The sequence below is a fragment of the Ursus maritimus genome (assembly GCF_017311325.1).
Source record: "Ursus maritimus isolate PB19 chromosome X unlocalized genomic scaffold, ASM1731132v1 scaffold_X1, whole genome shotgun sequence".
Lineage (NCBI taxonomy): Eukaryota > Metazoa > Chordata > Mammalia > Carnivora > Ursidae > Ursus > Ursus maritimus.
Genome location: NW_024423319.1, coordinates 117,156,516 through 117,169,039, shown reverse-complemented (window position 1 = coordinate 117,169,039; position 12,524 = coordinate 117,156,516). Strand labels below are relative to the sequence as shown.

General features: G+C 42.4%; 1 protein-coding gene across 4 annotated transcripts in view; it reads right to left on the bottom strand.

The window, feature by feature from the left end:
* The window catches only part of ARHGAP6 (Rho GTPase activating protein 6), a 244,423-nt gene that overhangs the window by 62,502 nt on the left and 169,397 nt on the right, over nt 1-12,524 (bottom strand). The window lies entirely within an intron of this gene.

Sequence of the window (12,524 nt, the reverse complement as noted above, 5' to 3'; positions counted from 1 at the left end):
GGGGACTCACAAGTCAGAGTTTCTGACCTGCCTGAAACTACTGAAATAATCTTTCCAGTCGCACCTCCCTGATCTGAAAGGAAACACGTGTCTGGGCCAATATAAAGCGTCCATTATGTCTGCCACTCTGGTGGAGCATGTTTTCTGGAAAGGGAGTGACAGATGAGAGGCTCGACCAGATTTGTTTTTACGGCCCTGGTGATGTTTTCATTGCTGGCCAACGAGACTGTCTCATGACACCTCCTAGTTCTTAGGTTCCCTAAATCCCTTTTCTGCCTAAGTTATCCAGACTCGGTGCTTGTTGTTTGCCTCTGAGAACACTGATAAATATATAAATCTGTTTACTTTTCAAGTTCCCATGCCTGTCCTGATAAAACACAAAATACAGTTTTTAAATTATATGTACGAATGTGGATAAGGCGACATATACAATCTGTGGATGTCTTATAAAAATGTTTACTAGGGGGCGCCTGGGTGGCTCAGTCGTTAAGCGTCTGCCTTCGGCTCAGGGCGTGATCCCAGCGTTCTGGGATCGAGCCCCACATCAGGCTCCTCCGCTGGGAGCCTGCTTCTTCCTCTCCCACTCCCCCTGCTTGTATTCCCTCTCTCGCTGGCTGTCTCTCTCTCTGTCAAATAAATAAATAAAATCTTTTAAAAAAATGTTTACTAAAACTGTATTTTATCCCTCACTAAAACTCAAACTCATCCTTTAGTCTCATCCACTTCCCTTTTTGTGGGCTCTTGAGCCACAGACTCCTAAGACTAAGGCAAGAAAAAGACTAAACCAGATATTGTCTTTCCAATTTGGGACAGGAAGCTATGTCAAAGAAGTTACGATATTATTAGTGGCCCCGGCACCTAAGGGCCATTCCTTGCGCCATACCCCACGTCTAGTGTTTTCCAATGATTCATCTCAGTGGTGTAAGTTCATCTGGCGAGCATAAGTCAACACTGAAAACACGGCGGGACTGATGACAGCTGGGCAACTAAAACCCCAGGCAAAGTCCCATCCCAGGAAAAGGCAGCTGGGTGTTGGAGCCAGTTGTTACCGCCATCACCATCCTCAGTGGAATGGACTTGAAGTTGCCCCTACTGCTTTGAGTTGCCTCTTCAAAGTCCGTCCCGAGAAACGGAAGAGAGGGCAGCCCTGACAAAAAGGGGGACGTAGCTAGCAGGAAAGTGGCCACCCCTGCTTCTTGGCAGGAAACGTGGCAGCCAGCCCAGGACAGGGGACCCAATGGGACCAGTGCGATGCTCCAGTCTGAGAGCTGACTGGGATTCGCCGCAGAGATTTAGGAAAGGAGCTGAAGTGGCGGTCTGGCCTCGGTGTGCAAACAAGTATTCTCTGTCCCCGGATATTGCGCCACAGAACGTGACGGATCTCCTTGGCATGGGAATATTATTTACACTATACTAGTTATCTGTTTAAACAGCATCTTCCCTCCGGAAAGTGGGCTCGTCCCCCATACATTGATCCATCCCTGCTCCATCCATCCCTCCATCCAACATCGATACAGCCCACGTTGTAGGTGAGACAGAGCTAGGTGCTATGAACCCAGGTGAATGGACACTATCTCTGCCTTTGAGAAACTCAGAGTTTAGTGCCAAAGACAGATGCACGGAAACCTCACTAAAGCGAAATGAAGAAATGCTTCAGTGGAGGCATCTAGCAAGTGGGAGGTCAGAAGCGAGAAGGCAGTCTCCAACTCTGCTTGGGAAGGCTAACGTTTGTGTTCGGTCTTAAAGGACGAGGTTAGTCTTCTCAGGGGCCTTTGAATTTTGGTAGGGATTTCCCCCACTCAATCACATGGTAACTATTTCGTCTAGGAGATCCTTTCTTATCCTAAGCCTCTTAATGTCTTATTCCTGGTAATCCAACCCTTTATCAAGCAAGAATTCTACTGGTGAAAAAAGATGAGAAAATTGCTAATTCACGACAGTTACTTTGGTGAGAACTAGGGCTTAAGAGAGTGACGAATAAGAATTCTGGAAGAAAGCAGTCTACGTGGAAAAAGTGGCAAACAATGTATTCAAGTCCAAACTTGTCCCACTGTTCGGTCAACTTTGGATCTAGCTATATTTTTTTCATGCTATTTTTAAGAAATCTTCCATGCTATAGACTGGTTATTTAATCAAGTTCATAGGTCAAAGTTTCCACTTATATATCACCTTATCCTTAGCAGTTCTTCCCTTAACCTTGATTGCAATAGGAGGCAAGTAGAAACAGGGCGATTGAGTCATTTTTCTTGGTGTGAACCCCAGTGAATTAAGCATTGTTTCTTTAGCCTGCTAGCACCTTGGGTTAGATTTTTCAAAATCTGTTTCCAAAATGTCTATGTTTCTCAGGGAAGAAAATATTTATGGCATTCTTAAGCAATAGAGATGCCTCTCCTCAGAGCAGAGGCTCCCCAAAGTACTTGTGAAATGTACTAATCCTCGTAGTTTACATGTTGAAGTGGTGGTGAAATTAGCAAAGCTGCGGTCAGAAAATAAGAACATTCTGTGAGTCTCTCCCACTGTTGTAAAGGGAGTCAGCTCTTGGAGGTCACCATGCTTGCAGTTAAATTAAATGCTAAGAAACCTTTTCCGTTTTGTGTAAATTATTTTGGCAAAGTAATTAGTTCTGAAATTTTTCCTTAAGAGGAAAAATAAACCTTGTAGATTCTTGAGCCTCAAAGCAAGTATTTTTCTATTACAGAAAATCAATGAGATATTTGATTTCTTGATCATGGCTTGTTATTCTGTCAAAAGGTAAGGTAGGGAAGGAGATCACATGGCTTGGATGCCATGGGTTTGAAAAGCTCAACGATGGTTTTTCCTTAACAAGGCGTTCTTTATAATCACTGCTTGCTGTAATAACCAGTCATGATCAAATTATGCCCTAGAAGGATCTTTTACTTGCTGTCATTTTTTCCATATTCAAATGCTGTGAGTAAAGAAAAAAAAAAAGCTATATGCTCATGTTCCAAAAGGGCAGCCCTGCTGCTATTTTTCCCTAAGCTAGGAGCTAGTCTGTCTTTCCAGGCATCTGAACTTGCATTTTTTATTGCACATTCCTTAAATCAAACACAATGTTTTTAACTTAGTCTAGGTAGGCATTATATTTGCAGAGACAGAAGTTTCCAAATATCAGAGCAAGAAAAATGGCTTTTGGCAAGTCTTTTCTTAAGCCATATTTCTTTCCTGGATCATAAGGGAAAGAAAGCAGGTAGGAGAACAAAAAGACAGAGATCACTTATCCCAAAGAAATACCGTGGATTGTTAAGGAAATTAAACTCCAAATTAAAGAAGTTTCATCATTACTTGTTTTAAAGCCAAAGCTTATAGTTCAAGTTGAAAAGGTAGTCAGACGAGGGTATCTACACATGGTCTGATTTTTATTTTTTTGGAGTTTCCCACCTTTCTTTATTCTTTTTTTTAAATAATAATTTTTTATTATGTTATGTTAGTCACCATACAGTACATCCTTAGTTTTTGATGTAGTGTTCCATGATTCATCTGTGTAAGGGACCAATGCTACTTTTGTTCTTTTGACAGATATTGTTTTATAGTGAACAAGTAAGAAGGGAATCAAATATCTTTAAATCATAAACTTTACGCCTTGGGAACGCTTCCAAATTTCTGCCAGTTGCTCCCATGAAAACAGCTCTCACAGACTCAGTAACTGGACAAATGACGTAATTAGATGAAAACTATTAGGGTCTTCATCCTTTCCTTTTCCATCCTTGGTTTTGATTATTCTTTGAAACATAGGAAACAATTCTCTACAACATGGAAACACTATATAAATAAATGTGCTCTGATCGAATTCTAAACCCATTCCGTTCAATGTCTCATATATTTCCTGAGCCACAGATCTATGCCAAGGCCCGTGCTAGACACTAAAACAAATAAATGTGATAGAAGAATGGTTTCCTCCCTATTGCTTCTTTGCAATGACAGATGACATTGCCATTATGTACGCCAATAGTTTCTAATCTAAATCCATCTTTATCCTACTATGTCCCCTACCAATTTTTTCCTTTCCTGTTTTGTGATGTGCTTACCCTCCCGGAGGTCATGCATCCTGGGATGAGTACTCACCCCAGGCTCAGCAAAGGAATCTGAGGTCAAGCCAGTTCTGGTGATTTCTTTGTGCTTGCCACTGTGGATTTGGGCACTGGCAGACGTTGCGTTCTGGGGATGAAGAAGGGAGGCAAGTCTACGGGAAAGCGGCGGGGAAAATACTCCTCTATTATTGAAAAGATACCTGATGAAGAATCCCTGTTTCTCTGCTTCTTCGTGCTGCCATAGAGGCTGTGATGCCAGTGGCTGCTGCAGTCATTTTGTCACAACGAGGGAAGCCAGCCAAAGAACAAAGTGACCCACTGATTATGGCCAAGAAGAAATTCTTGAGTCCTGAAACTGGCCTATCCGTGGGCTCCTTGTAAAGTAACACAATCAATCTCTTTATTATTTAAGCCACTTTGGGTTTGGTTTCTATAATTGGCAGCTGAAGCATCTTAACAGAAGATAATCCAAAACTCTGTTGTGGGACGTGTTTTTCTACTTATATTTGCACCAGCCTTGTCATGTAATGCCAGGCATGTCTAAGAAAGACATCCCTGGAAAGTCTGAATCTGTGTACGTTGGGTGGGATCTACGATAAGGAGGGTAAGAGGAGGGAGGTCAGATTACAATGAATCAGATTACAATGAATTATATTATACAATGAATTATGTTATATTTAAGTGTTTATAATATAAATATAATATAAATATAAAATAACACTTAAGGGTGCCTAGGTGGCTCAGTCAGTTAAGCATCTGCCTTCGGCTCAGGTCAGGATCTCAGGATCCTGGGATCGAGCCCAGCGTCAGGCTCCCTGCTCAGTGGAGAGCCTTCTTCTCCCTCTCCCTCTGCCCCTCTCCCCTGCTCCTGCTCTCTCACTCTCACTCTCTCTTTTTCTCAAATAAATAAATAAATTAATTAATTAAAAAAATCTTTTAAAAAACAGATACAAACACAAACATAATATAATCACTTAAAACATCTGAGAGTTATAAAGGTCTGATCATTAAAAAACACTCTTATTGCGAAATATAGTGAAGACATTGAAATGAATAGAACGGCATGCTGGATCAACTGCATAGATAATAACTATAAATTAAGGAGGGCACGTATTGCATGGAGCACTGGGTGTTATACGCAAACAATGAATCATGGAACACTACATCAAAAACTAATGAAGTGCTGTATGATGACTAACATAACATAATAAAAAAATAAATTACTATATCGAATTAATATTAACCTCTTAAATTAGAGGCCAACAAGCCGTTTCTGTAAAGGTCTAGATTGTAAATACTTTCAGGTTTGTGGGCCATATGGTCTCTGCCAAAACTATTCCACTCTTCTGCAGTAGCATTAAAACAACCTTAGACAATATAGCAACAGACGAGTGTGGCTGTGTTTTAATAAAACTTTATTTATAAAAATAGGCGGCAGACTGGATTTGGCCTTTGGGCGGTAGTTTGTCCACTCCTATCTTAAGTGAAGACCCCTTACACTACTTTTTCAGAGCTTTGCATGTGTAACAGTTTTATAAATAATTCAATGTGCAAATCATCTTGACGACTCCATTTCAAATGATCTGGAAAGTATGATTGGTATAAAAGCTCTTGGTATTTAATTTCAGTTAATACTTACTTGCCTTTGTTTCACCCATGGGGAAATAAAGAAGAAAAGCAAAAATGGGAGCTCCTATTCATATTTCAGGGATGAGACATTCTTTGTAATTATCAGGTTTCCTTTTGGGCCATGATCCCAACAGAGAGAATAGTGTAGTCTTCACATCTTCGAAAGGTGCCAGAATATTTCAGGAACTGCAGTGACAAAAGTTTTGTTCAAGATGCCAAGGCCTTGTGCAATAATAGTTGCTGCTCCAAAAAAGATACATAAATATGAGTACATGTGACCAGTAGGGACAAGACCTTGGAGAGAAAACTATGGTCTGAGAACATAAAGGAAGCCATTTATGACTACAGAGGCACAAAGCCTATGGCTTAAAGAACCACCTGCGATCAGGCCGGGCTGCCTGCTCCGCAGCAGAACAGAATCATACAGCAACCTACATGGGCGAACTTGACACGGTCAAAGCCCTGGGGTATGGAGGGGAGCGTCCAAGAAGAAAATCACAGAGGAGCCTGCAGAGAAACCGCTCCGTCATTCCCCAGTTTTTGCTGGGTTAGGTAGACGAGACAGCTCGTATCTATACGTGTCACCATCGGTAATGTGGATAAATGCCATCCACTGTTCTATCTTTTAATATAATTGATGGATCTGTGTTTTCTCTATTGACTGACTAGGAAATCCTGGAGGACGTAGATTACTTTTCACATGATATTGTAGCCTTCATTAAGGGCTTCTACCTCTTGAGAAGCTAAAGCCTCACATATCTACCTCCTCCGGGCTGTACGCCTGGCTCGGTATTGAGAGAGAGAGAGAGCAGTGAAGCAGCACAAGGAAGCCTCCCGCCCGGCACTCCATAGTTAGGTTCTAGATAGAGAAGGGACTAGACACTTAGGCCAAGGGTCAACCTAGGTTCCTTTCTGTGGCCCTACAGAAACATTGCCCCATCCACCTTCCCAGGGCCCTAAGAGCCACAGCAAACAAGAACTACAAGTTTTCCACATTGACTTTTGTGTTCTTTTCTTCCTGATTGCCTCTTCTCTATTCCATCTGCCTTCCAATATTGCGTTATTCAAACTGTGGGTCATAAACCCTTATGAAACACGAAAACTTAGTGGGTCATGACAAGTGTGTTTTATTTTTTTAAAAGATTTTATTTATTTATTTGACAGAGAGACAGCCAGCGAGAGAGGGAATACAAGCAGGGGGAGTGGGAGAGGAAGAAGCAGGCTCCCCACTGAGCAGGGAGCCCGATGTGGGGCTCAATCCCAGAACGCTGGGATCACGCCCTGAGCCGAAGGCAGACGCTTAATGACTGAGCCACCCAGGCGCCCCAACAAGTGTGTTTTAGAAAAGGATAAAGAATCAGATAGAAGAGGGCAAGAGAGAACATTAGAGACAATATCGAGGTGTATCTCTGATAAAGATAAGCACCATTTGGTTTATATGTTTCTTGGACTGAGGCGTAAAACATATTCCTCACTGTAGATTGTGGAGAAAGAGTTTGAAACCCAGTGCTCTAAGACAAAGCAACATAAATCCGTGGTGCATTCTCAGAACAGGCTGCAAACAAAATGGGTTTCTTCTTTTCTATGCAATAGTGTGCTAAATGGCTTTGACGGTGACATTAGTTGGCAACAGGGGCCTCCGGAGTTTTGTTTCGTCCTTTTTTTTCCCCCCCAACAAAGGAGTAGATTCTGTGGTTGAAGATCACTCTAACAGTTCCAGGTGTGATGAGCAGAATCAGGGAGAAGCCCTGAATTGAGGGAAGCAGGTGGGGGCCTATGGCTATAGTTCAGGTGAGACATAAGGACAAGCTGAGGGCAGATACAAGACAAAGTGATCTGGTGATGATGACAATGATGATGGCGATGGTGACAGGTAACTTTCATCGAGAGTGTGTACAGTTTCGGGAGATGTTTGAAGCTCACCATGGTTCTTACTTCTTTTAAACCTCACATCAACCCTATGAGACCATCAATCAAAGTTGGAAACTGGGCATGGGGTGAAGCAGTCGGGAAACACTCATGTCTCAAAATCATTCCTGGGGATCCTGGGGAAAAGAAGAGAAAGGCGTGGATGATGCCCTTTAGAAAGTTAGGGAAGAGGAGAGGAAGGAGCTTCATTTTCAAGGAGATGTGCATGTGTGCGTGCATGCATTCATTCACTTCTCGAAGATTTGCTGAGGGGCAGTGGAGTTTGGCAGAGAAGGGGGGCGGTCTACCTGGTGTTCCAGATTCAAAGAGAAATAAGACACAGCCTGACTGTGGGGAAATCACAGTCCTCTGGGAGGTCACAGAAAAGGTGAGTGTGGACACACAAAAGATATACGTAGCTCGGCAGTTCACACTATAGAGATATGTGTCGAGGGCCTCTAAGCCCAGTGGTCTAACATTATTCTTTGACCACCCTATTTGGTGGCGTTGACTTCCTCTCTGCCATTTCCACCCCTGGGGGAGTTTGTGGATTTTACCCCAGGTCTCAATTTCATTTTTACTTACACAGAAGGCTTTGACAAATAGTTCTAGCAGATCACCTCTCCACCTGGACTCCGCCAGCAAGAACAACGTAGAAAGAGGATAGTCAGATCTCCCACCCAGGGCTGGTACATTTCCTTGCCCATCAGGTTGCCCTTATTTGTTTAAATCAACACTGAAATCACAAACCACACTGAAATCGCAAAGACAGCTTGAGTGTTACCCTATCAAAAATATCATTTTCTTGATTTCACCAAGTTGTTTAGATGGGTTTTACACTGGTGACAATGGTGAGGGACCATTTTATAAGGAAGCCATATAATAGCAATTTTGAGGCATCGGGGTACCCCTGTATCAACTATTGTCCACCTTTTCTGAGACCATCCACAATTCCTCAGCCCATGACACCGTTTTCAAAATACATAAACTAAGCCTTTCTCAAAGGTGATATCAGCAATTAGCTGAATGATGAGGGGGAAAAGGAGCACTACAGAAAACATGCATATGCATTTCTGTCCTGTGGAACAACCATTCGGCTTTAAATACTTAGTTTACAATATAACGAGGTGAAGCCATAGGTGAAGCCGCAGGAACATGCTTTCCTGACTGTGGCAGAAATCAGTCATTTCCTTTCGTCTTACCTTAAACAGCAAAGTTTTCCTGTTAGGGCCCAGAGAGTAAACACTTGAGCCCGTGAGACATACGGGCTGTCACTACTCAAGTCTGTCTTTGCTGCCTGAAGGCACCAGAGACGATATGTACATGAAACAGCATGGCAGTGTCCAGTAAGACTTTATTTACAGAAACAGATGGGGAGCCGGGTGTGCCCAGCAGGCCAGTTGCTAACCCCTGCCTTAGACCATTTATATTAAAATGCTACCAAATTCATGTTAACTGAGCCTAACGCACTATCTGATGTACTCTGTTGATGTGTTTTGAGTAAATGAAAAGTTCACGCAGCCCTAAGGTGGTGTTGAATTTCTTGACCCCTCTCTCTGCATTTGTTTTCCTGGTTCTGCTGTTCAGGATTGGGCCATTTACAGACTAGAAAGTCTGATTCCAAAGCCTATGCCAAGAGCAGCCTTTGACCCGGAGGAAACATTCCATGGTTGTCTCCATGGGGCCAGCTCAGGTGCACAGGGAAAAGTCACAGATAGGGTCCCTGCCACCGAAAGCCCTCCTGATCTGTACCGCCAAAGATTTCTCTAGGTTCTGTATAGCATCTTCAAAAGTCCCTTTCTGAAACAGCTCAACTTTAGAAGGGAGAGCAAATCAAGCTCATCAGTCATTTTATAAGGTTTATGTAAATATTATCAGTTTTCAGTTTGTGTTGTCTCCTGGATGAATGGCTCTCGAGGAGGGAGGAGCCTCAAGATGTGAGAAGCCTGGGACCCCGAATAATTGCATGCCAGTGCAGTCCCTCTCCTGGCCCCCACGGCCAGCCTGCATGGGATACATGCCTGAGTAAGAAACTTTTATGGTGTTAGGGCACCGAGGGGTTAGCCTACCTAAGCTAACACAAGTGTGTATCTGTGAGATACATTCTTAGAAGTAAGATTGCTGAGCCATTTATAAGTTAGATGCTGCCCAATTGCCTTGTAAGTTACTGCAACAGCAAAACTCCTACCAATAGTATGAGAGTGTCTATTTTCCCATCAAGTATATTACTCAACTTTTGGAGCTATTCCAATCTAAGAGGAAAAAAAAAAAACCTCCTTGGTGTTTAGCTTGCATTTCTTTAATACATACGAGGCTAAGCAGCTTTTCAAATATTTGTCAAGTGTTTGTGTTTCTTTTTCTGTGTGCTGCCTATAATTTGCCTATATTTTAATTATTTTTCTTTTCCAGATTAATTTTGTAATAAATCTTTAGATAGTAGAAGTTAGCCTTCAGTTGGTCAGATGTGCTGTCAATTTCTATTTATTTATTTGTTTGCCACACAGATGACTCTATTTTTTTGTTCTTTAACAGAGTGAAATGTGTCATTCTCTTTCTTTATGTTTTCTGGGCAACGCCTTCCCCAATGTCAAAATATATAAATATCCAGCTATGGTTTGTTTTGGTGCATGCATAGTTTCATTAAAAAAAATCATCAAATATTTCTTCCATATCAACTTATTTTGATGTAAGGACTAAGGTCAGAGTCCAATGTTTTCTTCTCAATGGTTGTCTCATTGTCACTAATACGTAATAATAATCCATCCTTTTCCCTTTGACCAAAAAAAAGCAATATTTATCATGTCATAAGTTCCTGTTATTTATTTTTGTTCATTTCTGAACTCTGTTGTGTTCTATTGACCTGCCCATTGAGAAGCAGTACAATACCCGTTTAATTGCTTTATTCGTATGACATTTTAATAAATGGATAGGGATACTCTCCACTTGACCTCTTTCTCAGATTTCCCCTGCCTACTCTTACATAGTTATTTGTCTAGATGATGTTTAGAACAATTTAGTGATAATACAAAAACAAATTGTTTTTGGAATCACGTTCAGTTTACAGCTCATTAATGACATAATTGACATCTTTCTATCATTGATTCTTCTTATTCAAGAAAAATACAGACTTCTGTATTTACTCCTAACTTCTCTTCTTATCCAACTGAGATCCCATGGTCTGGGATTATAATCACTCCCAGGGACACTGTAGTAATTAGTTTCCTATCACTTTTGTAACAAACGACCATAAACTTAGTGGCTTAAACAGCTCAAATTTATCTTCTGACATTTCTGGAGGTCAGAAGTCTGAAACAGGTCTTGCTGGGCTAAAATCAAGGCGCCAGCAGGGTTGTATCCTTTCCAGGGCTCTAGGGAGAATCTGTTTCCTCACGTTTTCCAGTTTTCAGAGGCAGGCTGCGTCCCTTGGCTCGTGGCCCTCCCCCCATCTTCAAAGCCAGCACCATTGCCTCCCTCCAACTGTTCCTCCATAGTCCTGGCTCTCTCAGACTCAGCTATAGCTGGGAAAGTTTTTCTGCTTTTAAATAACCATGGGCTTGGCTTCGGCCATCCCAGATAAACCAGGATCATCTCGCTATCTCAAGGACATTGACTGATCACATCTGCAAAGATTTGGGGGCCTGTGAGGAAACATTCGCAGGCTCGGGGGACTAGGATGTGGCCATCTTTGGGAGTGCATTATTCTGCCTACCACGGATGTCCTCTCAACAGCCATGACCCTCTCTATTGTCATTGAACTCGACTAGAAAATCCTAACTCTGGAGAGAGGAGATTGGAGTCACTAGGGCTGGGAAATTTAAAGCGCAAAGTCGTATGTTTCACTTTAGTCATGTTTAGCTGCCAGGATGTTTATTTTGCAATTTAAATTCCCAGCTACTAGCGTCAAATGGACCTTTTGGGCTGCCTTGCAATCCTGCAACACCGCTGGTCCATCGGCTTCCCTCTCTTCCGCTCCTCTCTTTCCTCAAGCCTCCAGGACCTCCTTGCCATCCTCACTCCTAGCAGATGACACTGCTTCCTAGTTCACTGACAGCGGAGAGGCAGTCTGGAATAAAATTCCACAGGCACGCCCACCATCTCTAATCTGCCTGCCTCTGTGCCTGTATCACCGATGTGCACCTATCATTATAGCTCGAGAGGTCAGACTCTGCTGGTGCTCTGGACCCCATCCCTGAAGTCACTCTCGGAAGTCACCTCGGTCACTTCCCCACCGTCCACTCTTCAATTCTTCCCTTTCTATGGGGAATCCCAGCAGCCGATGAATATGTCAGGCTGTCATTCATCTGAGCCCTGGAAGCACCAGTCTCCAGGAAGAAGAGGGGTCTCCAAAGATACCCATAAACAAATCCCTATAATCTTTCTAGAGCAACAAAGAACAGAAGTGTAAGCTTGAGTCTGTTTTCATTTTCATCATACCCACTGTCTGGGTATGATCTGACCCTGTTTTGAACCTCCACTTGGGGGTTCACTTGGAACCAAGTGGTCACCCTCAGACCAAGGCTGCCATCATGGCACTCGGCACTGGCCCAGTATTTGAAGGAGCTGGGTAAATATTTGATGTCTATAATCATCTGCCTCAAAGAAGAGCTCAGAACTCTTGGGTGACTGATGTCTGTTTCTCTCCACCCAGCCACACGATTCTTTCTCTCCTCCATAAGTAAGAAATTATTTGTAAATCATTAGTTCCTATTTTGATAGAAAATATCAAAATAATTCCTATAGCCCAAACATCCTTTGAACATCTCGATAGAACAAATATTTCCCTGAATACATGCTAGGAACTACATAGTCTCAGAAACAAGTAATGGAGACAGAGCTTCCAGCAGACAATTTTTATAAAACTGTCTGTTTGGTAAAGGTTATTTATTTAGCAGACTCTTTAAAAAGCAGGAACAAAGAGAAACACCAAATTAACTGGAT